The sequence below is a fragment of the Pongo abelii genome, chromosome 14 (genome assembly GCF_028885655.2).
Source record: "Pongo abelii isolate AG06213 chromosome 14, NHGRI_mPonAbe1-v2.0_pri, whole genome shotgun sequence".
Classification (NCBI taxonomy): Eukaryota; Metazoa; Chordata; class Mammalia; order Primates; family Hominidae; genus Pongo; species Pongo abelii.
In genome coordinates, this window is record NC_071999.2 from 59,633,528 (window position 1) to 59,660,178 (window position 26,651).

Genomic DNA, 26,651 nt, shown 5'->3' on the forward strand with positions numbered 1-26,651 from the left:
AAAAATGACCCTGTAAGATGCAGCTTATAGCATTTTCTAAACATATTAATAAAAATAATAGCTGGGCACAGTGGCATGTGCCTGTAATCCTAGCTTCTTGGGAAGCTGAGGCAGGAAGATTGCTTGAGTCCAAGAGTTCAGGACCAGCCTGGGCAACAGAGCAAGACACTGTCTCAATTGTTATAACAATAATATTATTTTTTCAAATTTGTGAGTATTTGTCACGTTAGGTATTGCATACATATAAAAAATGCCAACTTGCTCTTTTTAAAGGCAAATGAACCCACAAACAAATTTTGAATTTTTTAAACCCATGCCAGGAAAGGAATGGATTTCTTATGGTTATGAATGACAGAGTCATCATTCATCAGAATGTGTGTCTAGCACTTATTATGTACCAGACATACCACTAGGGACTTTCACAGGCATAATCTTATTAAAAATTCATAACTACCTGGTAATACAAGTATTGTTTTAATATTCCACATGAGGGAACCTTTTGTAAGTAATTTAAGCTAGGTCATAACCAACAAGTAACAGGAAGGACTCAATACAGAGATAATGTCTCCTGACTGGTCTCTTCTCTCACTGACTAACATGTGCATTTATCTCTCTATCTATCTGTCTATCTATCTATCTATCTACCTATTTATGTACTCATTCAATAATTTATACATCATATAATAAATTCTCATTAAGCATCCAATTATGTGCCAGTTGGCACTGTCATGGCAGATTCACATGAAGTTTAAAAGATATACAGGCATACTTTGCATATACTTTGAGTTTGATTTCTGACCATGTCAATAAAGTTAATGTCATAATAAAGTGAGCCAAACACACTTTTTGGTGTCCCAGTGGATACAAAAGTTATGTTTACACTATACTATAGTCTATTAAGTGTGCAATAGTAATATGTCTTTAAAAAGTACACATTTTAATTTAAAAACACTTTATTGTTTAAAACTACCAAGTATCATGTGAACCTTCAGCAAGTAATAATTTTTTGCTAGTGAAAGGTCTTGCCTCAATGTTGATGGCTGCTGACTGATCAGGATGGTGATTCCTGAAGGTTGGGCTGGCTGTGGCAACTTCTTAAAATAAGACAATGATGTTTGCTGCACAGGTTGGTGCTTTTGTGAATGATTTCTTTGTAGAATGTGATACTATCTAATAGCATTTAATCCACAGTAGAGCTTCTTTCAAAAGTGGAGTCAACCCTCTCAAACCCTACTGCAGTTTTAGCAACTAAGTTTATGTAATATTCTAAATCCTTTGTCATTTCAACAATATTCATAGAATCCTCACCAGGTGTAGATTCCATCTCAAGATACCACTCTTTTTGCTCATCCATAAGAAGCAACTCCTTATCTGCTCAAATTTTATCATGTGATTGCAACGATTCAGTCACATTTTCAGGTTCCACTTCTCATTCTAGTTCTCTTACTATTTCCACCACATCTGTAGCTACTTCCTCCACCAAAAGTCTGAAATCCCTCAAAGTCATCCATGAGGGATATAATCAACTTCTTCAAAGCTCCTATAAATACTGATATTTTAACATCATTCCATGAATCATAAATGTTCTTAATGACATCTGTATTAGTCTGTTTTTGCATTGCTATAAAGAAATACCTGAGACCGGGTAATTTATAAGGAAAAGAGAATTAATTGGTTCATGGTTCTGCAGACTGTACAGGAAGCACAATGACATCTGCTCCTAGGGAGACTTCAGGGAGCTTTAACTCATAGTGGAAGACAAAGCAGGAACAGACATCTAACATGGCAGGAGCAGGAAAAACAGGAAGCTGGGAGAGGTGCTATCCACTTTTAAATAACCAGAACTCATGAGCACTCACTATCATGCGAGCAGCACAAGGAGATGGTGCTAACTCATTCACGGGAAATTGCCCCCATGATCCAATCACCTCCCACCAGGCCCCACATCCAGCATTGAGGATTACATTTCAATGTGAGATTTAGATGGAGACACAGATATAAACCATATCAGCATCTATAATGGTAAATTGTTTCTAGAAGGTTTTCAATTTACTTTGCCCATATCCATCAGAGGAATTACTATCTATGTTAGCTATAGGTTTATGAAATTTTTGTTGTTGTTGTTGTTGTTGTTTGTTTTGTTTTGAGATGGAGTCTCACTCTGTCACCCAGGCTGAGATGCAGTGGCACGATCTTGGTCACTGCAACCTCTGCCTCCTGGGTTTAAGCAATTCTCCTGTCTCAGCCTCCTGAGTAGCTGGGACTATAGGCATGTGCAACCACACCCAGCTAAATTTTGTATTTTTAGTAGAGATGGGGTTTCACCATGTTGCCCAGGCTGGTCTCAAACTCCTGACCTCAGGCAATCCAGCAGCCTCGGCCTCCCAAAAAGTGCTGGGATTACAAGAGTGAGCCACCGTGCCCAGCTATAAAATGAATTTCTTAAATATTAATACTTGAAAGTTGAAAATACTCCTAAATCCACAGGCACGATGAGCAGTAATATTTTGAAGGGAAATGTTATTTCTGAGGAGTAGATCTCAACAGTAGGATTAAAAGATTCAGTAAACCATTCTGTAAAAAGATGTGCTGCCATACAACATTTGTTCCATTTATAGAGCATAGGCAGAGTGAATTTAGCATAATCTGTTAGAGCTCTAGGATTTTTGGAATGGTAAGTGAGCATGGGCTTCAATTTAAAGTCACCAGCTGCATTAGCAGCTGCATTATAGTCAGACTCCAGCAATACAATCAACCTGTCTTTTGAAGTCAGTCAATGCTTTAAATCCAGGCATTGACTTCTCCTCTCAAGCTTTCAAAGACCGAGATAACACCTTCTTCCAATATAAAGCTATTTGGACTACAATGGAAATCTGTTATTTAGTGTAGCCATCTTCATCAGTTATCTAGATCTTCTGGATAAATTGCTGAAGCTACTACATCGGCACTTTCTGCTTCACCTTGCACTTTTATGTTATACAGATATCTATTTTCCTTAAAGCTTACGAATCAGCCTCTGCCAGCTTCAGATTTTACTTCTGCATCTTCCTCACCTGTCTTAGCCTTCATAGAATTGAAGTGAGTTAAGGCCTTGCTCCAGATTAGGTTTGGGCTCAAAGAAATATGATGGCTGGTTTGATCTTTTATCCAGACCACTAGAAAACTTTCTCCATGTCAAAAATACAGCTGTTTTGTTTTCTTATTATTCATATATTTGCTAGAGTCACATTTTTATTTTTATTTTTTTCAAGATCATTTCCTTTGCATTCAAAACTTAGCTGTTTGGTGCAGGAAGCCTAGATTTTGGCGTGTCCCAGCATTCAACATGCCTTCCTCACTATTCTTATTTATTTCCAGCTTTTGATTTAAAGCACAAGTGTCCAAACTTTTGGCTTCCCTGGGCCACATGGAAACAGAATTATCTTGCTCCACACATAAAATACACTAACACTAACGATAGCTAATGAGCATAACTTTTATGATATCTGCCACCATAGACAGGCAAAAGCATCCTCACATTCAAAGGGTTGGACACCTGTGATAAAGTGAGAGATGCAACTCTTTCTTTCCCTTGAATGCTTAGAGGCCATTGTAGGGTTAGCAATTGACTGAATTTCACTATTATGGTGTCTCAGAGAAAAGGGAGAGGAGAGGAAGAAAGGGAATTCAGTCAGTGGAGCAGTCAGAACACACACAACATTTATAGATTAGGTTTGCAGTGTTATATGGGCATACTTTGTGTGCCCCAAAACAATTACAATAGTAATATCAAAGATCAGTGATCACAGATCATCATTACAGATATAAGAATAATAAAGAAGTTTGGAATATTGAAATTACCAAAATGAGACAAAGAGACATGAAGCGAGCACATGCATTAAAAAAAAAAATCAAAATTGTGCCAATAGACTTACTCAACAAAGGGTTGACACAAACCTGCAATTTGTAAAAGACAATATCTGCAAAGCACAATAAGGCAAACCACAGTAAAAAGGTGTATGCTTGTATACTGGTAAATATGTAAAGTGTACTATCTATACCTCCTGATTTTCCAGTTTTACATGACTACTTTTTCTCGGCTAGGAAGTACAGATCAAGAAGATTAAGCACAGTACCCAAGGGTGGCAGTGTTATGGTCAAACATTTATGTGTCAAGCAGATTTTTAGGTGCAATGCATACAAAGGTGAGAAAACTCAATATTGTCTCTGATTTCTTGTAATTACTGTCTAGTGGGGACACAGATAATCAATGAATAATTAGAAATGTGTTGAGCATTATGAAGGAAGAATTACAGCATGCAATGGAAGTATCTGATCAGTTTCAAAGACATACATCCAGGAAACTAGATAAGAGGAGGACAGTAAAAAGAATAAAAAAATAGAAATAACTGGTTTAATTTTCAGAAGTGATATCTCTTGACTACTCTTTTAAGACAGGAGTCCCCAGCCCTGGTCTGTGGACCACTACCAGTCTGTGGGCTGTTAGAAACTGGGCTGCAACACACAGGAAGTGAGCAGCAGGCAAGTGAGCATTACAGCCTAAGCCCTATCTCCTGTCAGGTTAGTTACTGCCTGAGCTCTATCTCCTGTCAGACCAGTGGCAGCAGTGGATTGCCATAGGAGCACAAACCCTGTTGTGGACTGAGCATGTGAGGGATCTAGTTTGTGCACTCCTTATGAGAATCTAAAGCCTGATGATCTGAGGTGGAACAGTTTCATTCCAAAACCATTCCCTCCCCACACTCCACCATCCATCCATTGAAAAATTGTCTTCCACGAAAGTGGTCCTTGGTGCCAAAAAGGTTGGGGATTGCTGTTCTAAGACCTTAAATTAAAAAGCAATAATTTGCTTTAGCCCTTGCAACTACTAACATTTATTTTCTTGGTAATTCTTGTAACCGAATAAAGAAATACAGGACAAATTATGTATATGAGCTAGCAGGGCATTTAGCAACTCAGAATGCATCCTTTTCTAAATTATACACTAACATATATACTTTTTAGTTAATATTTAAGGCTTAGAAAAGTTGAAATGTGTTCAGTACAAAGTAAACACACAAAAAACAAGCAATTTAAAAACACAGTGAGAGGAAATTCAGTGACATATATAGGAAGAATTGAAATTAACTTCTAGGTCTGTGGAGAAATATTGATGCAACAGTCAGTCTGAGATTGATAGAACATGTCTGTACTCTGAAAATAATTATTAAAAGTTCATCTCTCTACCATACAATCTGCTTTTCAAAAGCGATTAGCCTTCCACTGAAACATTCATAAAGAAGGTTTTTAGTAGCTAGAATAAGTACTGAAAGTTTAGTTAATGTGGCACCATTCAATAAGGGATAAAACAAGGCAGGACTCGTGATTAGCTGGTTAAACAGAAAGGCATGTATTAGATAGATACCTAGTTCTCAAAGAAGCCACAGAAAAGTTTAAGAACTCAGTTTTAGACATGGGCAACAGCCAGGGAAAGGCAGGAGCAGGGATGTCTCCTAGGGAACAGCAGAGTGACACATCCCTCTTCCTGAAGCCTTATTCCTAGCCCCTCATGGCTCAATCTCGTATTTAATTAATCTGATCATGGAGGTCTTTCTTGACCTCCCTACTGAGAATGCCACCCCTCCTGCCTCCCAGGATGTTTCTCCAGCATTATGTTTGAGCTGTGATTTCCTCTGGTTTTGTTTTCTATATATATAATCCTATTTTCTTTGAGAAATTATCCAACATTTTCTAACCTGTATAAAGTAATTTTATTTGTTTTCCACACCAAGTTGAATATATCCATTTTCAAAGTACTTTAAACTGTTTTTAAGGAGTCCAACATTTAATGACTAATAAAATAAGTTTTATAATATTTTAAAGTGATTAGGAGCTACATTATGTATAATTTCCGCAATCTCATTAAAAAATATTTTTTTCCATTAAGGGGGTATATAAAGGTAAGGACAGATGATTTAAAACAAGACAATTCAAATGACCAGTGAATAATGTAAAGGTTCTCTAAGTAGAAATCAGTAGATTGTAAATTAAGCAAACAATAAGATATCCTTTTTCACCCAATATTTTTATAAAATTAAACAGATGATACATCAAGTGTTTTAGAGAATGAAAAGTAAAAGAAACTTTTTATACCATATTGATGAAATTAAAGTGAATATTGATTGGTAAAGCCATATTAAAAGGACATTTGTCAGTATCTATCTAAAATTAAATGTATAACTTTGACCAAGTAATAGTATCTCGTCCATATGTTTGCATAAATACATACACGTGGACATAAAGATGAGGTATTTAATGTATTATGTTTGTAAAAATTTGAAACAAAATGTCCACCAGCAGGTAAAAGTTGAATAACTTATGTTGTCTCAGTTTTATGTAAAATTCTGTAGCTGCTACAAACATGCTGTGGACATTTTATTTATTTTTTATTTTCTATTATTTTTTTTTGAGACGGAGTTTTGCTCTTGTCGCCCAAGGTGAAATGTGGTGGTGTGATCAGGGCTCACTACAACCTCTGCCTCCCAGGTTCAAGTGATTCTTGTGCCTCAGTCACCTGAGTAGCTGGGACTATAGGTGTGCACCACTACACCTGAATAATTTTGTATTTTTAGTAGAGAAGGAGTTTTACCATGTTGGCCAGGCTGGTCTTGAACTCTTGACCTCAAGTGATCCACCTGCCTCGGCCTCCCAAAGTGCCGGTATTACAGGCATGAGCCGTCATGCCTGGACTGCTGTGGGCATTTATGGAGTGTCTTCAAAGAACTTTAAGACACATTGACATATATATATATATGTGTGTATATATATATATATATGTCATATATATGACGTTATATATTATATATATATATTTTATATATATATATATATATAAAATACATATATATGTTCACTCAATGATTCATTTGCTTACCTGAATTCACAAATGATAACTGATTACCCACTACATGCCAGGTGGTGCTCAGACATGTGTTACAAATGTAACAAAAGAGATTTGGGTTATGCCTTTCCAAATTTGGAGTTTGTGGGTGAGACAGACATTTATATAAACCTCTATAGTAGTGAATAAAAATTATAACCATGAAAAACACAATTATGTGATCAAATGTATGTTAAAATATGCTGTGTGTTTATATCATGTACATCTACATGAAATGAAAAAAGACACAAAACTATTAACTATCTTTACCTCTGGAGGGAGAAAAAGTGGATAAATGGATCGATCATATATGCCTTACAGTGTTTTGAATTGTCTAAATTAACAACAATGAAAGTTCATATGTATATAATTTCCATAATTAGAAGTTACATACATGCACAAGATTAGAAGCAAAACATTTTCTTTCTGTGTACATATATGTATGTTAAAAAGACAAAAATAAAGAACAAAACATATGTTATCTCTGAAAGGATCATTGTGACATGTAGTTTTCCTTTATTTTCTACGTGTTTCCAAACAATAGCGATAAATACACAGTACATTTGTAATAAATCTTATCAAGAAAACATTAAAGTAATAGTTATATTAGGGAATTTAGTGAAAGATGTTTTGCATCTGTTAAGCCATAGTAGTATAATTTGTTAAAAGAAAATACTTCTTTTTGTTGACTACTGTTATAAAAAGCAAGAGCAGCACTGTAAATTTTTTTTAATCTGGAGTCTTGGTATTTTTTTTAAAAAAAAGTCTCAATAAAGATATAGTTACTACATTATAAATAAAATAATACTTTAATATGGCTAGTGCAATTCTCTTTTTTTTTTTTTTTTTTTTTTGAGACGGAGTCTCGCTCTGTCGCCCAGGCTGGAATACGGTGGTGGGATCTCGGCTCACTGCAAGCTCCGCCTCCCAGGTTCACGCCATTCTCCTGCCTCAGCCTCCTGAGTAGCTGGGACTACAGGCGCCCGCCACCACGTCTGGCTAATTTTTTGTATTTTTAGTAGAGACGGGGTTTCACCGTGTTAGCCAGGATGGCTACAATCTCCTGGCCTCGTGATCCAACCCGCCTTGGCCTCCCAAAGTGCTGAGATTACAGGCGTGAGCCACTGCGCCTAGCCTGCTAATGCAATTCTTAATGTACTACAGTTGTGGTAAATTTTCCTTTTATCTACATTCATTTTACCATTTTACTTACTTAATCCCTAAAACCTTTTGTTCTCAAGGAAATACTGTCAGATACACAAAATTCTGATATAACTTTTTTCAATGAAAAAGAATTCTATTAACATATTTCAAAATCTAAAATATAACTTTTAAAATGGAATAGTAAACTATAAATTAGACAATGAATATATAAAAATAAATAATTTTTATTGTAAAATATTATATGTATATTTAAAGCAAGGACAAAAACTTTATTACTCATTTTCATTTCCTGACAATGAGGTTCCTATCCTCTTTGCCAAATCCCACATATTTACATATTTGTCACTGTCTACATAATACTTATAAATAACATTGACCAACACATACTGTATGAGAGGCTCTAATAATTCTAGTTTTACCTTTCTGTAATTAAAAATGTATTGTAAGAATATTTGTTACATTTCTAGAGGACAGATATTATACATGTGACATTGCTGACACTTATTTTTTTTCTTTGACAGAAAGATGCTAGATGTAGCTAACAGGAAGTTCTGCTTAACGTGTATAAAGACATCCTAAATTTTATATTGACTCATATGATAGCAACAACATTAAAATATGTAGGATTAAAGTCAGTAGCTTAGAATTAACCAATTACAACTATTTTTAATTTAGAAAAGTCTAGGAGGAAAAGTTATAAAAGATGCAAATGTTGCATATGCTTGTTTTGCTTGTTGAACTAAATTAAATAAAGTTGTATTCATTTTCAAGTGTTTCATTGGGATTTTTAAACAATGTGATCACTCTACTATGCTTCTGCTTTCTGGCAGCTCTCAAAGCATCAAATTGAGAATCCAACTTGATTTTTGTGTTTGAATATATCTTTACAGATAACAATAGCACTATGCTTATAGAATTTTATATCTGTAGTGGATCTTAGAAACTATTACAAGTCTTCAGTTGAGAGAGACATAGAATTGGAAATGCTAAGTATTACTTAAGATCCATGCTCAATACCCATATGTGATGCTTCCTAATTGAATATCAATAGAATATGTTTTTGCTAAATTGTACATATATTTAAAGTCACTGAGAGTACGTGATATAAAATTTATTTGAACAAAGAAATAAATTTCCCGCCTTGTTTCTATTTTTTCCCTGGCCAAAAACAATAGTAATCAGATTTTTTAAACCATTTTGTCAAATCTTCAAAATACAAAATAGTGTTTTATAAAATTTTAGATACCATAAATAGCTGTTTTTCTATGAATTATATTTCTATTCAAATCAAATGATTTCTATTTTGCATATGCAAATTTATTTTCTGTTTAAATTTATTTTGAGTAGTGTCTTCATAGTTCCTTTTACCCACTCTGCCCCATTCATTTTAATTTACCAAAAGTTGATTCTCATTTAGCTTAGGCAATTGGTGGATGGTCAATTGATAATAGATAACTTAAATAATTTGAATATTTTGAATACTTTTGAGGTCTAATTAACATTGTGCTTAATAATTTTTTTTAAAAAATTCATATTTCACATAACCAAAATTAAGGACAAACTATAATGCTTAGAAAAAGTGATTGAAGTGAAATTTAAGAATCAGTTTGACTAAGCATAAGCTGTTTAGCTAAAATTCCTGTACTGCTTTATTATGGTATAAGTTAATTTCATGGTTAAGCTGACTTAAGTCTGGTTCTACCTTTTCTATTTGACTTAACATAATAAGAAATAAATGTTTTTTGCCTTGTATTTTTAAGTTGTGAGGATTGGAAAATATCAGTGAACTTTCAGGGGAACGAATCACTGGGCAAAGCAGATCCAGGACTCTCGACAGAAAGACTGGAGCCACTATCATTTGCCTGGAGACTAAACAGAAAGCAAAATATTGTCTTTCTTCTGTTCAAATGGGCCTTACTATAGGTTGAAGGAGCATCTCATAGATGCACTTCTATTTAGCAAGTCTTGCACCTGTATGGTCTATTGCCAGGCATAACAATAAACGGTAGCTCATTAAACACAGTGCCATCTCATTATACAAGGAGCTACTCTAGCATATTACAAACAAAATACTGAAAGCCTGAAAGACAGCATGACTGAAATTAAATGCAAACAACGGTGCCTTTTATTTTAGAAATATTGATCCCCTACAAAAGAGTGGCATGTTTAATGAATATCCTTAATGATTTTACAGTAGGGCAAATCATCTATGAAAGCAACATGGTTAAAAAAGAATAGTATGATCTGCCACTCAATGAAATCCAATATCTCTGTAAGCAACAATGCTCACTATGTCAAAATTCTCTAGGAGCAACAACAGTACAAAATCAGGAAGAGAAATAAAGGTAATTTATTTTTGCTTTAGTTTCAAAGTCAACTAAAATGCTTACAAGGGTGCCATGAAAATATTTCCCAAACTAATCTAATCCTGTTTATAGTAATTACTTTCTTCCTTTCAGGCAAAACACAGTTGACAGAAAACAGCAAATGGGTTTTAGGGGATTTAATAGGAATGAGGTATCATATTCAAAGAAAATTTTTATTACTTTAAGCCAGAAACTCTTAAGACTTTTTTTTTCAAAAAGCTCCCAAATACTATAGACAAAATCTTAAAAAATAGGATATGAATGGGCTATAAAAGATTAAGTTAGAAAAAATTAAACTGGTTAAAGGTTTTTAAGATTGGGGCTAATTTGATGATACACAGAAGTTCAAATAATTTAAGAGTGGGCAGAAAAAATGTCATATATAAAGAAATATATGATACGTTCTTAAAGAAAAAGATATTAACTTTGACTAAAACAATCTAAGCAAGGTTTTGGGCATTATAAATAAAAATTAAATAATTTCTCTTATATAACACAAGAATTTAGTGTATTCCTGTATGTAACAAACTATAAGCTAGAAGTGAGATGTATCCTTCCAAAGATAAAGCTAATCAAATATTTTTCTACACAGACAAAAAAATCTGAAAACGCAAAAGTGGATTAATGAATGGTTCAGAATTATGTTGATTCTATTTACAAAATGAAAAAGGCTATCAATATACTCCTGAAAACCCCAATCTCTATTTTGGCATTTCTCAGTTTCCATGAAAATACACTCAGAACACTTGACATTGTCGAAGAAATTTTGGAAGACCTTTATCAATCTCAGGAGAGATCCTGGGTATCAATCTTTATTCCTATAGAAGTATGAAAAATTGAAGCTGCAAAAAAATTTAGTAGTGCAGTTCAGTCTTTCTCATATACACATGAAGAAAAAATATACATACAAGCAAGAAATAATAAAGCAACCACTTCAATAGTGAAACATTTAAGCTTAAAAGCAACTTTATGGAATGTACATTACTGCCCCATTTTATTGACAGAAATAGAAGCTTAAAACAAGTAAAAGACTTGTAAGAGGTCCCTCAGCCTGATGGCAGTAGATTTCAAATTCACAACTTATAATGGTGAGAGGTGACAACGTGCTAGCAGCCCTTGCTCACTCTTGGCGCCAAGGTCATCCACTCTGGCCGTGCTTGAGGAGCCCTTCAGCCTGCTCCTGCACTGTGGGAACCCCTCTCTGGGCTGGCCAAGGCCAGAGTAGGCTCCCTCTGCTTGTGGGGAGGTGTGGAGGGAGAGGTGCCAGCAGGAACCTGGGCTGCCAGCACGAGTGCCGGTTGGGCATGGACTTGGTGGGCCCTGCACTTGGAGCGGCCCACCGGCATCACTGGCCCCAGGCAGTGAGGGACTTAGCACCCGGCCTGGCAGCTGTGGAGGGTGCACTGGGTCCCCCAGCACTGCCGGCCCGCCCGTGCCATGCTTGAATTCTTGCCGGGCCTCAGCTGCCTCCCCACAGGGCAGGGCTTGGGAGCTGCAGCCTGCCATGCCTTAGCCCCCCACCCCCAGTGGGCTCCTGCGCAGCCCAAGCCTCCCCGACGGGCACCACTCCCTGCTTCGTGGTGCCCTGTCCCATCAACTGCCCAAGGGCTGACCGCCCAAGGGCTGAGGAATGTGGGCATGCAGCACTGGACTGGCAGGCAGCTCTGCCCGCGGCCTTGGTGCGGGATCCACTAGGCAAAGCCAGCTGGGCTCCTGAGTTGGGTGGGGACTTGGAGAACTTTTATGTGTAGCTGAAGGATTGTATATGCACCAATCAGCACTCTGTGTCTAGCTCAGGGTTCGTGGATGCACCAATCAACACTCTATCTAGCTAATCTGGTGGGGACTTGGAGAACTTTTATGTCTAGCTAGAGGATTGTAAATGCACCAATCAGCAGTTTGTGTCTAGCTCAAGGTTTGTAAATGACCAATCAGCACTCTGTGCCTAGCTCAAGGTTTGTAAATGCACCAATCAGCCCCCTGTGTCTAGCTCAAGGTTTGTAAACGCACCAATCAGCCCCCTGTGTCTAGCTCAAGGTTTGTAAATGCACCAATCAGTGCTGTGTGTCTAGCTGATCTAGTGGGGACTTGGAGAACTTTTGTATCTAGCTAAAGGATTGTAAACAGACCAATCAGCTCTCTGTAAAATGGACCAATCAGCTCTCTGTAAAATGGACCAATCAGCAGGATGTGGGTGGGGCCAGATAAGGGAATAAAAGCAGGCTGCCCCAGCCAGCAGCGGCAAATCGCTACCTGCTCGGGTCCCCTTCCATGCTGTGGAAGCTTTGTTCTTTCACTCTTCATAATAAATCTTGCTGCTGTTCAATCTTTGGGTCCCCACCACCTTTATGAGCTGTAACACTCAACGCGAAGGTCTGCAGCTTCACTCCTGAAACCAGGGAGACCAGGAACCCACCGGGAGGGATGAACAACTCTGGACAGAGGAACAACCAACTCCAGACACGCTGACTTTAAGAGCTGTTACACTCATCGCGAAGGTCTGCGGCTTCACTACTGAAGCCAGCGAGACCACAAACCCCCCAGAAGGAATAAATTCCAGACACATCTGAACATCTGAAGGAACAAACTCCAGACACACCATCTTTAAGAACTGTAACACCGCGAGGGTCTACAGCTTCATTCTTGAAGTCAGTGAGATCAAGAACCCACCAATTCCGAACACAATGGGGCATCTCATTTTCAATACTATAGCAATATGAGAAAATACAGTGAAAAGAAGGCTAACACTCTCCCAATTCAATTTCAGTGATTTTCAGTGCCCGTTTCCTGTTTACTGAAGTAGATTAAGAAATACAACCTGAACCTAATTTATTTCATTTGTTTTAATTTTTCTTCTACTGTTAGTCAATACTCCCAAAATTGGCACTTTGACATGCCAAGGTGGCTTAGAAGCTGCCTCAGATCCAAGGTCTCTCTATCCTTACTTTATCCCTCCCTCTCTCCAACCCCTCACCAAGCACAGGGAGGGACTTGGGACTCTCTCTGGGAATTTTTTATCTGACAAGGAAAGCTTCTTTTCAAAAGTGCAATTGTCTTAAACCCCCTTCCTAGAGAATCTCATCAAATAACCAGGAAAGATCAACCATCAGAACACCCGAGAAGAGACTGAGAGTCCTCACTACACCGAGACTTTTCCTCTATTCTTCCAAGGGCAGCTCCAGGAGCTTACCTGGGGGACTTTATTTACTTAAGACAATCTTTGTTCCTGTGCAGCTCTGCCCCTCACCCTCCTGTATGATCTGTCTCCCATGTTCTGGGCCCATATATGTCTCCCCCTGTGAGGGGAATATTTCAGCATCAATCATCTGTCCTCTGTTTGAGTTCATGTTTTGTATGACTCCTGGGCACATATATGCACCTTGATACATTTTGTATGCCTTTTCTCCTATTAATCTGCCCTTTGTCGGTTGATTTTCAGTTAACCTTCAGAAGGCAGAGGAAGTTTTCCTTTAGCCTCATCACCTTCATGTGAAACCACTTTTGAAAAATTATGACAATAAGAGAAATCTGACATGGCTGCCTCCATCTTACTTCTAGCCTCACAGGCTGGCCGTCTTTGCTCATTCCTGGGCGTGGGACAACTAACTTTGGAGGAAATGTAGTTTATAGTTTAAATGATAATAACCCTTCCAAAAAACCCAACTGCCCTTGCAAAACTAAGGAAAGGCCACCAAATTAGGAGGATGAAAGGGCCTAAATTTTACTAAGATGTAGGCATAAATAATTACCAGCCGTTATTCCAGAGGTCACAAGATTTGCAACTTTCTCAATTATTCTTTTGTAAAATTATTCCATTGTAAAACCTAAGATTGGACTTTTGAGATGTCTTCTTTTCAGGTTTTTGCGTTTCTGACGACCAGATGACCCCACCCAGACTTGCCAATGGGTCCGGCGGCCCTCACCCAGGAACAAACTCAGTGCAGGAGGACAGCATCAACTCCCTATTATTTCATCTCCCACCTAAAAAATCAGCACTCCTCACTCCTTGGCCCCCTACCCACCAAACTATCTTTGGAAAAACCCCTAATCTCTGAGCCTTTGGTGAGATTGATTTGAGTAATAAGCGTCTCCCACAAGGCGTGGCCAGCCTCCTGTCTATTAAACTATTTCTTTACTGCAATGACATGGTCTCCATTAATTGATTTTGTTTGTGCAGCAGGCAGGAAGAACTCATCGGGTGGTTATGATACAGACAGGAGACAAGGAAATACTGAGAAGAGGGTGGTTCCCCCACAAAGGCCCCACCCTCAAGCCTGGATAACTGCGGCCCAAAATGAGGACAGCCATTCTTGTTTTTGTGCCCAAAAGTTGCCTTTTGGCCTGCCATGCACCCTATCTTGTACCCATATAAACCCCAAACCCCAAGCTTCAGAAGCAGATGAGGAGACAAGCAGATGAGCAGACAAATAGCAGAATGCTGCAGCAGAAAAAGAGAGAAGAGAAGGAGCATCTGAAAGTTGGGAGGATTTTGGTTAAGGCTGGTCGGAGAATTGGGCACTGGGTGGCCAAATTCCAGGGGAAGGTGGGAGAATCAGGCACTGGGTGGCCAAACTCCCAAACTCCAGGGGAAGATCATTTTTCCACTCCATCCCCTGTCCAGCTCCACATCCTTCTCACTGAGAGCCACATCTACCACCCAATAAAACCGCACATTCAGCATCCTTCAAATCCATGTATGACCCAATTCTTCTGTGATACTGGACAAGAGCTTGGGGTACAGAAAGCTGTCATACTGGCCCTCTGTCCTTGCAGAGGGTCTACTGAGCCAGTTAACACTTAAACTGTCTGAGGACAGCAAGGATAAAAGAACACACTGTAACACATGGCCACTTGGGCTCCAGGAGTCACAGGCTCCCACCTATGAATGCTGCTGTGGGGTTAGAGCCCAGTGCCCAACTCCTGCACCTGTCCAACTGCATGCTCTCACTTCTGTATGGGGTTTGAGCAGTGGCGGTGACTCAACAGACTAGCCACACCCCATCACATGTCCTGGGAGAGGGGTCAGGAAACTCTCCCATTTCAGTTTTACATGTAATCCTGTCCCCTTGTGTGTGGAGGGAATCTGTGACTTGCTTCTAATTAATGGTATTTGACAAAGATGATGGGATGTTACTCATGTGATTGTTTTAAAATATATGCTACTCACTCCTAACAAACTGGAGCCAGAGATCAACATGCAGCTTAATAAAGCAAATGGCCATGTTTGAGAATCCCATGTGACAGAGAACTGCAGGCAGCCCCTAGGAATAGCAAAAAGCCGGTGTCTTAGAAACAGAGCTTTAAGGAAATGAATTCTACCAATAATTTGAATGAGCTTGGAAACTGTCTCCCCAGTGTAGCTTCCAGTGGGACTACAACTTCACTAACACCTTGGTTGCAGACTAGGGAGACCTTGAACAGAGCACACCAGGCTATGGTGTGTCTGAACTTGAGGCTGCAGAAATTGTGAGATTTTATATATATATTATATATATATATATAAACTATATATATATTACATATATAGTTTATATATGTAATATATATATATTATATATATAGTTTATATATGTAATATATATATATTATATATAGTTTATATATGTAATATATATATATTATATATATAGTTTATATATGTAATATATATATTATATATATAGTTTATATATATAATATATATATTATATATATAGTTTATATATATAATATATATATTATATATATAGTTTATATATATAATATATATATTATATATATAGTTTATATATATAATATATATATTATATATATAGTTTATATATTATATATATATTATATATATATAGTTTATATATTATATATATATTATATATATAGTTTATATATATATATAGTTTTCAAGCAATGTTTGTGGCAATTTATTATGCAGCAATAGAAAAATAACATAATAATTTACCTTCAATTTGGGTAAGTCTGGGTTATTTCAGTCAAATATCTCTTTGATAATTAGAAAAATTAAAAAAATTAAATACCTATTTGATAATTAAAAAAAAAATTCTAAAGATTATTTTGGCTGTAAGCATCTGGGATTTGAAGATTGTAACCTGTGAAGGGGAAGCCAATGTTCTCATGTAAGCCAGAAATTTGTGAATATGAAATATAAACCCAAGAAGAAATAGAAACCCAGGGAGTAAGGACTATAACAAAGGGCTGAAGTTGAACTCTGCATCACCTTTCTTACAGGTGTCCTGGTTCAGTGACTTCTTTAAAGAAGCCCGGAAATTTCCTTTGAGCCAATGTGCAGATTTCCTAAGTGACATGCTGCCATTCATTAATTCTTGCACTTGGAGAAAGTGTCCCACACACCCCTAAATGTCACATTGCTCTAGCAGATGACTTACTTAAAACTAACAGAAGACTGGATCCTTAAGTTTGGAGTTAAAAGCATTTAATCTTCCTTAAGCAGAGTAATGCCTCTATCTCTGTTAAATTCAGTCTTCAATGTCTAGAATAAGCAGCGTGTTGTCAGATTTGTTCAGTTTTCCTCAATGCTATGAGCCCAAAATAACCATTATTATACAACCAAAAGCATAATAGTACACTATATTTTGCCTTTGTTATGACTTCTCCCTACCAGATTCACAAAGCTGAATTATATATTTTTTTCAGATTTAGACAATATACCCAATCCAGAACATGACAATTTTATTTTTTAAAAATTCACTCCATGTTTACTATTTGGTCTACTGTTTAAAAATATAAGAATAGAAGATTTATCACTCCCTACTATTAGGAATGATTCCTTTGCAAAAGCAGGGACTCACAAAATATCATTTTGGTATTTTATGGCTACTATTTTGGATCTCTGTTATTGCATATTAATACTATACCTTGTTTGTATTCTGATAACCTGGAACACTTAGGTTGCTTCATTATTTTCCCAGGAAAAAGCCAAGAAAAAGCAAAATATTTTGGAGTTGAGAAATGTGAGCTATGATATAAAAATCTCTGTTAAATGTGCATGAAAAGTAAGCACTGGATTTTCTCATGTTTTGTGTGTCTTTATATGAAAATAAATATATTACTTTAATAAGGATTTATCACAGCATTATTAAAAATTGCATATTTGCCTTTCTGCATGTTTGTTTTTTCCACAAGTCCTCTTTTTTCTTACCTTTCTGCCTTCAGATACATTGGACCAGAGATCCTATAAAATGCAAGTAATTTAAATCTTGCTTCTCTTTAACAGCTCTTAGGGGATGTTGGAAAAAAAACAAAGTTTTAAATATATTAAAACAAAAATGTGAACTATCGGATAGGAATATAGATGAGAGTTGTTAGAGTTATGTGAGGGTAGAAAATGGGTTTCCTTCCTGAGATTTTAATTCGGTGGTATTTTCTGTAGATGCCTGGAGCACTTGTTAACATTCATATCATGGTAACAAGATTTATTTTTTGTAGAGAATATAAATTGGGCAGGAGAAAGCTTTGGGAATGAGCAATGGGCTTGTATGGAGAAATAACAGGAAATGTGGTTCTTTCCCTCCTTATTGCCAACACACATGCACACCATTAAACTTGGAAACCTCTTTCACTGTCTCTATTTGCTCTTTTTATTTCTCTCTTTATCTTCCCTGCAGCCTCAATGTTTACTTACTTTCTACCAAAGCTTTTTACTACGTAGTGCAACATTGTATGTCTCAGTCTATCCTAACAGCCCTAGTGGAATCTTTTCTTTTTTAATCAAAGCATGTAAATAATTAACACGTGTAGTTCTTTAAGACATGAATTCAGAGTGTCTCTATCAGTTTGAATTATACTTTAAGCACAGATATTTAACCAAAGTGTATTTGTAATCTTATTTTCAGATGTTTTATTATATGAAGTTGTGTGTGTTTGTGTGTGTGTGTGTGTGTGTGTGTGTGGTGTGTGTGTATGGTAAATTTTAAATCATCCCTCTGATTACCAATACATGGTATTTCAATTTTGAATTTTCTAACTACACAATATCTAACCATTATATGTCAAATATGTGTATAAAACATGTACTATGTTTATGTTATTGTATTTTTACAAACATATAGTAAAATTTGTTCTTTGAGAGAAAATGAATGGCAAAATGCTAATCACTGATCACAAATAATCAACTCAACAAATATCCTGATACTCAAGAATTCATCTTAAAACCAGAAAGGTGAATTTAGATACATCTAAATTTCATTTCTATTTCCAGCCTTACATTATTATTTTCTAAAATTACATGAAAAAAGGGAATTTCATGAAGGATAATTTACAGAACCAGGTGGACTCAAACATTATTGATAGATTTGTATACTGCTTATCATCACAGGAACATACCAGCTTGCTCCAAAATTATCATTTTATAGTGCATTTTTAATGGACATATTTCATTTTTAGCTTCTCAGGAAACTAAGCCATGTTGAAGATTCCGATACTTTATAACTAACACACTTCTTGAAGTTTACACTCCAAAACATAGCCACAAAAAATAAAGCACGATTCATATTCACTAACCACTTTTGAAATTGTGAATTCATTTTCTGGCAAGAACTGTGCAATTCCTTAAAATCTATTATTTCTTCTAACTCAGGGCATTTTAGCAAAGAGAAATAAGAATAGTTTTATGGGGCCATCTGTTCAATACACATGTTCAGTTTAAATCTAAATATCTGGAGTTTTATGAACTGAGAAAGGTTTCTCTTTATTTCCTGAAAATAGTTTGTATTATTGTTGATCTCTAATTTCAAAATAATACATATCCATTGAAAAAGTGATGACTTTCACAAAATTATAAAAAGCAATGTTTATATTAATTTATATTTCATAAAGTCCAGATCATGAAACCTGAGGCAGGCTGCTTGAATTACAATCCTACTCCAGTCCTTACAAAATATCTAAACTTAGAAAAGTTACTACACTAGCCTCAGTTTTCTTATCTGTAAAATTGAGTTGATAATAGTATATAAATTTCAATGTAATTCTGAGGTTGAAATAGGCTCATTCGTTCACTGTGAGTAGCACACTTCCTAGTGTACCAAAAGAATTTAGGCTTGGCACAGTGGCTCACGCCTGTACTCCCAGCACTTCGGGAGGCCGAGGCAGGCAGATCACCTGAGGTCAGGAGTCTGAAACCAGCCTGGCCAACATGGTGAAACCCCATCTCTACTAAAAATACAAAAACTAGTCAGGCATGGTGGTGGGCACCTGTAATTCCAGCTACTCGGGAGGTGAAGGCAGGAGAATGACTTGGACCTGGCAGGCGGAGGTTACAGTGAGCTGATATCGAGCCATTGCACTCCAGCCTGGGTGACAGAGCAAGACTCCATCTCAAAAAAAAAAAAAAAAAATCACAAGTGTTATTAATATTCTTATTAAAATCAAATTTTTCTTTCCAAATGAATTGTTCTGCAGTTTCTGTCAATTTGATATATGCCATTTTCATTTTTATGTGAAAAAATAAAATACACTACAATATTTAGGTTATGGATAAATATGATAGTGATAAAATATCTATATATACTTATAAATTTAGGATAAAGCAAAAGTCACTTAATATTGGTATTGCTTGTTTTTCTTTAATGCACATAATATTAAGAGAGCAGCTTAAAGGCCCAGGCCCATGTGTCTTATAGCCAGGTAAGAGGCACTTGTATCTTTTCATATTTTATCCCACTAAAGATAGCAAGTAAATACATATAAATGTAATTATTAGTAAAAATGTAAATGTAATTATAAATATTCCTCAATCTGTCCTAGATTTTAATATTACTTTTCCTCTGCATGTATCTATACAGAAATATCACAACAAACCCATTTGTTCAGTTGTGCTAACATCACATTTCCAGAGAATACCAAAATACGTTTACAAGGAAAATTGCAAGAATTCATTGGCTATATATATATCAACCACCAAATATCAACCATTTAATAAGTGAAAATAAATTATTGGACAAGATCATGCTTAATGCCTTTTCCATATCCAAATTTATAAATCAACATTCTATTTTAAAATTGTAAAAGTTGTCTGTTTATAATATTTGATATCATAGTCTTTCTAAAATTTAAGAAACCTAGTATTTTTGCTCTAAAGAAGAGAAAATGCATGGTGATTTTCTGGATATATACTCTGTAGGGGATATTGCCATATTTGTAATTCTCATCTTAATAGGTCATCATGAGAGGTGAAGCCAGCTGGGCTTCTAGGTCTGGTGGAGACTTGGAGAACTTTTATGTCTAGCTAAAGGATTGTAAATGTACCAAGCATCGCTCTGTGTCTAGCTAAAGGATTGTAAACGTGCAAATCAGCACTCTGTAAAATGGACCAATCAGCACTCTGTAAAATGGACCAATCAACAGGATGTGGGTGGGGCCAAATAAGGGAATAAAAGCTGGCCACCACGCCAGCAGTGGCAACCTGGTTGGGTCCCCTTCCACGCTGTGGAAGGTTTGTTCTTTTGCTCTTCACAATAAATCTTGCTGCTGCTCACTCTTTGGGTCCACACCACCTTTAAGAGCTGTAACACTCATTGCAAAGGTCAGCAGCTTCATTCTTGAAGTCAGTGAGACCACGAACTCACCAGAAGGAAGAAGCTCTGGACACATCTGAAGGGACAAGCTCCGGACACACCATCTTTAAGAGCTGCAACACCCACCACGAAGGTCCACGGCTTCATTCTTGAAGTCAGTGAGACCAAGAACCCACCAGAAGGAAAAAATTCTGGACACAATCGTTGTGAACAGCCTAGAGAGAAAGCATGCAGTATGTGTTCATTATTCACCATAGTGTCTTGTAGGGTATAATTGTCTAAATTGACCTGTGGTAAATCCCTAAAATATATTTAATGGTGAAATCATCCATATTTATTCCAAAATTAATAACTCTTTTTGGATAAGAAAGCTTTGGAAAAACCTTTTTTAGAGTGCATTTGGAAAAGACGTCAACAAATTTCCCTGATTAAATTAAATTTGAGTTATTCAGACCTTTCCCTCTGATTTGAAATCATTAAGTTTAATGATGCATTTGAAAGAATTAAGTTAAAAATTTCTACAAGAAATTGAACAGTCCTGAAGACTATAGTGCCAACCAGACTAGGTATCTTTTCTGTTCTGTTGGAAGCTCAAAATAAATATGAAAGAGGCCAAAAGAAAAGAGGTGGAAGATTTTCTTCAGGATTGGGTAACAACATTTGTCAGTAGGTTCTGAAGTATCAGAATCTCTTTGAAGCTGACCCAATACTCCCATAGACTGTTCTTTTTGATAAACATAGAAATTGAACCTTCTGTTGTTAAAGCTTAAAAACTGTATTTGTTTTATCTGAGTTCCTTCCTCAGGGAAAGACCTTCAGGCCTCTCAAAAAAAGTATCAAAGAACTGAAACTCACCAGATCACTGCACCAGATGCCTCCTTGCCTCTCCCTAGTTCCTGTTTTCTTACACATTGTTACATTTCTTCTCTGCTACATAAACCCCTAGTTTTAGTCATTCAGGGAGATGAATTGGAGACTGAGCTCCCATCTCCTTGGCTGCAACACCCGATTAAAGAAAACCTTCTTCCTTGGCAATACTTACTGTCTCAGTGATTGGCTTTCTGTGCTACAAGCAGCAGGACCTAGACCAAACCCCCTGTGTTTTGGTAACAGATTTTGGTTCCTTGACGGGGAAGACATTGCTTGTGGCTTGGTTGCTGTGGGCCAGAAGTCTCAGAAGTGCTCCTAAGCAGTTGCCTACCCAGTTTTGGCTGGAGGTGAGTTTCTGTCTCTCTCTGGCCCCACAACCACTGACCCTAACCACGTTCCTGATTGCCTTGGATGAACTGCTTTTGAAATTTGACATCTGCATCCTAATAGCTGAATGTCTTTTGTGGGTCCAGACAGCAGGATATACTCCTCTCTATTTGGGAAATTTTTAAAGGAATTTCCATTTTCAAAACAGGCCCAACTAATTGAAAGAGGAAAACAACCTGGTTTAGTGTGGGCAGTCTTGGGGGTTTTCTGTAATTGTGTGCTGTGTCTGGGCAAGTGAGTTTCTTTTATGGGTACCAGACAACAGGGTCAGCTCCTCTCAATATGGGAAATTCCTAAGGAATTTTTGTTTGAACTTGATCAAACCCAACTGATGGAGAGAGGAAGCACCCTGACTGTTTCAGTTTGGACACTCTTGGAGCTGCAAGCAGTAGGATTGTGTTTTGGTGATTGTGTGTGTGTTTGCTATATTATAGTCATGAGGAATTAGAATTCAGTAAACTTGATATTCTTTTGCAACACTATTTGCCCCAATATTGCTTGGAATCTGGAGTTTGCTGTTTAATAGGAAAGTGGGATGGAGTTGCATGTTTTCAGGCTTTTGTGCTGCTTTTTAAAGCAGGGTTGGGCCTGGGTTGTATGTGATGTTCTCCTTTGGTACTGTTTGGCCTCAGTGTTCTATGGAATCTGGGGAAGTTTGGCCTTTAAAAATGAAACTGCCATGAAAACTGCTTTACACAAAATTTTGGTTCACAGCGTTCATTGGATTACCTAATCCAATGAATCATTTGGCAAACAAAGTGTAACCATGTTAAACCTGTGAGTTTGTATTGCTATCTCATGGATAAAGTTCCAAGGTAAAAGCTATTGAATTTTTGTTTGTGTGTTTATATATGTCTAGATGTGTTTATTTGTATTCACATTTATTGTTATATGTTGTGTCTACCAAACTGGCTTGTAAATAAAATTGTGCTCATAAATTAAGTAAATGAGTCCAAGCAATTTTTAAGTTTATGTGACTTCAGTAAATCTTTATTAAACAAGCTGACTTTAAAATTATTGGTAAAATAAAAAATAGAAATGTTTTCAGAATTGTCAGCATACACTTTGATCTGGGTTTTATATTTATCTTTGCTAGATACTTTAAAATATCAGGGTTTGGCACAGAAGATTATAAAACTGTAAATCCAGCCAAAACTAAATTATCTTTGTGAATTTTTTTGATAAGTAAGACAAATTTAACGTTGTTGGTTTAATGAAAACCGCCGAATCTTCTGTGTCATTGGTAAAAATACCTGTGTAGTTAACATTAAGGCTCTTATTTAGGTTATTTAGGTGAACATTTGAAATTCACAGGCTATAAAATACTTAATAAGGAAATAAATAATGCATAAATAATCCAACTTCTTAAAATAAATATAATGTAAATGGATAAACACTATAGATGAACATTTTGTGTAATTTAAAATCTTAAAATTATTTTTGATGCTCATTGGATATCTGGGTTATTTCCGGTTAAGGAAGGGTTATGATATGGGGCAATATATTTCTAAAAATTGTGGAATTGTTCTCATTTATGAAATGCTAATATCTGATAGGAAGCTCAGGGTTTTTGCTTCCTAGGATTTCACTATAATTTAAGTCTACTAAGGGTAAGAATTATACTTAACATATAATTCTGTATATAAACTGGGCCAAAAAAGATACATTATTAGTGAGAAGAAATAATTTTGTCTAATTTAGCAGTTACCTAAAAATTAAATTATGGACTTGAAAAAGGTGATTTATGAAACAAGGTAGTTAGAAAGGGAGAGAAATATGAAGAAAGTTATGGACATGAAAGTATGTTTTTGGTAAGGAAGGTTGTAAAAAAAGAATAATTTTGTATGAGAAAAGACCTTGTATGGTAAATTTTTCATCCTGGGTAAAATGACTGGTTATTTAAAGAAAAAAGAAGAAAAAATTCTGGGACTGAACAGAAAGCCCAGGCATGTCTGTGGACAGTCTATGTAAGTCATATGAAGTTTTTCATATTTCTCTGTGTGTCCATCTTCATGCATATACAGAGAAAATAGAAAGTTGAAAAAGTTTAGATAATAAAATATTCTTTAAAACCTTATAAAGAATTGGAGAAAATTGGCTAATTAACATTTTTGTAGTTAAAGCTCTTAGCCTTGATGAAGGTAAAATAAAAAATATTGTAAAGAAATGCATTGGCGATTTGGCAATTCTTTTTTAATAGAGTTAAGCATGAAGCCAGATTTAGTGTGAAGGCAAATTTCACATACATGCTTGCATTGCTTCACACTATTTTTGGATTTTTATGGATGGTGCTGGCACTGGAGTAGTTAGTGGTCATGTGTCTAGAGTGAATTTATTGATTATAGGATATATGGTGATGTTGATGGACTTAGGGTATTGAATTGTGCATCAGGAATAAAATATTCATCATGTGTTTTGGCAGGGGGGTGCTCTGGGTAACACTGTAGCCTCCAGGATAGACTGAGTGTGGGAAAGGTTGGGGATTGTTTTCCTGTTTTATTTGTTTTTCCTTCTACTTTTCAGTTGTTTGCTGTTTGCTCTTTTTTGGATTTTGCTTGTATATGCATTTATATAAAATCATTGATGTTATTTAGTTTCTAGTGGAAGGTTTTTATTTGGTTCTGTGAATAGTTATTTCGTTTCCTGTGCATTTTTAGCAAGTCATCATTTGTTCTATTTATCTGAAATTCCTAGGCTACCTTTGTCAGGCCTGTAGGAATTGAAGGAGCACCCCCACACATTTGGAATTTGGCTGGTTTTTTTTGCCTCTGATGATCTAGGAAGCTAAAAAATATGAAAGAAGTACTTATTTTTATAAGTTCTGAACAAAAATAGTACATTATATATTTCATTGTTTGGAGAGGTGGATGAGAGTGGAAATGTTTGAGTTGTGTTTGTTTCCAGGGTGAGTCAATCTAATTAATAGTTTGGGTTGATTTCAGATTGTTTCCTTTGATGAGGAAAAACTGTGATATGGGTACAATGTTTTAATGTTCAGGAAAGATTGGCCTTGTCCTTAAGGAAATTATATTGATTAGAATTTCTCTCAAGGCAATTTAGTTGTGTTTACTACTATTAAATTAAAGTGACATTCACTTGGACTCAGTAGCAATTAAAAAAAGGTAAAACTTTCTTGTGATTTTTTATCTCAAGCTGTTTATCATAGATGGGCCTTCATTGTGTACTTAAAAACAAAATATGTGCAGGTTCTGCACTGGTTTGAAGATTTTGGTGGTGAAAATTCCCTAATCAGTTGTCTGTATTGTATCTAGAAACAAATCTTGGAAATGTATAATGAAATGCTTTTAAAATAGCTGAAAAGAAATTGTTACACTATTTAAGTGAATGGAGATTATTTCTCATATTGAATTTCCTAAACTGTATTTGCATTTATCATTTTTTAATAGTGGAGAAAAAAGTTAATTGTCTTTGATAAGTTTGGCACAGGACTTAGCACATTTTTTATGCTTTTGGTCATAGTTCTGTCACTAGAACACTAACAATTAGAAATATGCAATGAGTAACCTAACTACTTTAATACAGTGGTTTGAAGTTCTGCAGGCAGTAACTCCTGAATACCTAATTACACTTTTAATTGTAACATGTTAGAGAAAATGATAAGACTTTCTGTAAATATCCTATTAACCAACCCCTGTGGTGGTAAGTTACAGGGCTTGGACTCCTGGGTCTGAAGGAGGCACCAACCCCTGCTAAATTTTGAACACTGACACAACTTGAAGCCTCATCATCAGACTTGGGAGAAGGTGACACTCAAAATGAACTGGTTTTGTGAGACAGAAGACTAGAAATCAAAACAATTCAATCTCTCTAGTCCTGGGGACTATTGCAGAAGAGGTGGGCCTGTGAGATCGTAAGGGCTACTTTTGAAGGACAAGATTATTTCAGAGAATTTGTGTAAGTTAAACATTAATATAAAAACCCCACTGATTCAAGGCCAGTGTCTTGTCTCAAGTGTTGGAATAACTGAGTTTTCTTGGAGCCTAGATCTACCCATAAATAGAAAATCAGAAAAGATTATTAAAGAAATTATGGAAATCTTACTTTATGATCAAACTGATTAAAAGCAGATAGATTTGTTTATAAGATTTTATTAAAATTAGCTTTAACATTAGTAATACAACATAGAAAGGTAAAATTGTAACATGTTAGAGAAAATGGTAAGACTTTCTGTAGTATAAATATCCTATTAACCAAACTAAGAAAGATTTTCTTTTTTGAACAAAATATTTGTGTTTTATGGAGAGATAAAAGATTTTGTTTACCTTCTGAGTAAAATGCAGGGAGAAAATGGAAGTGGGGCACAGGCAGTTTTAGTTGGGCCTCATGCTGTCTTTATTAGATCTTGTTGTTTGGGAAACTGAGTTTCCTTTCTATCAAAAGATAAATGCTTTTGTT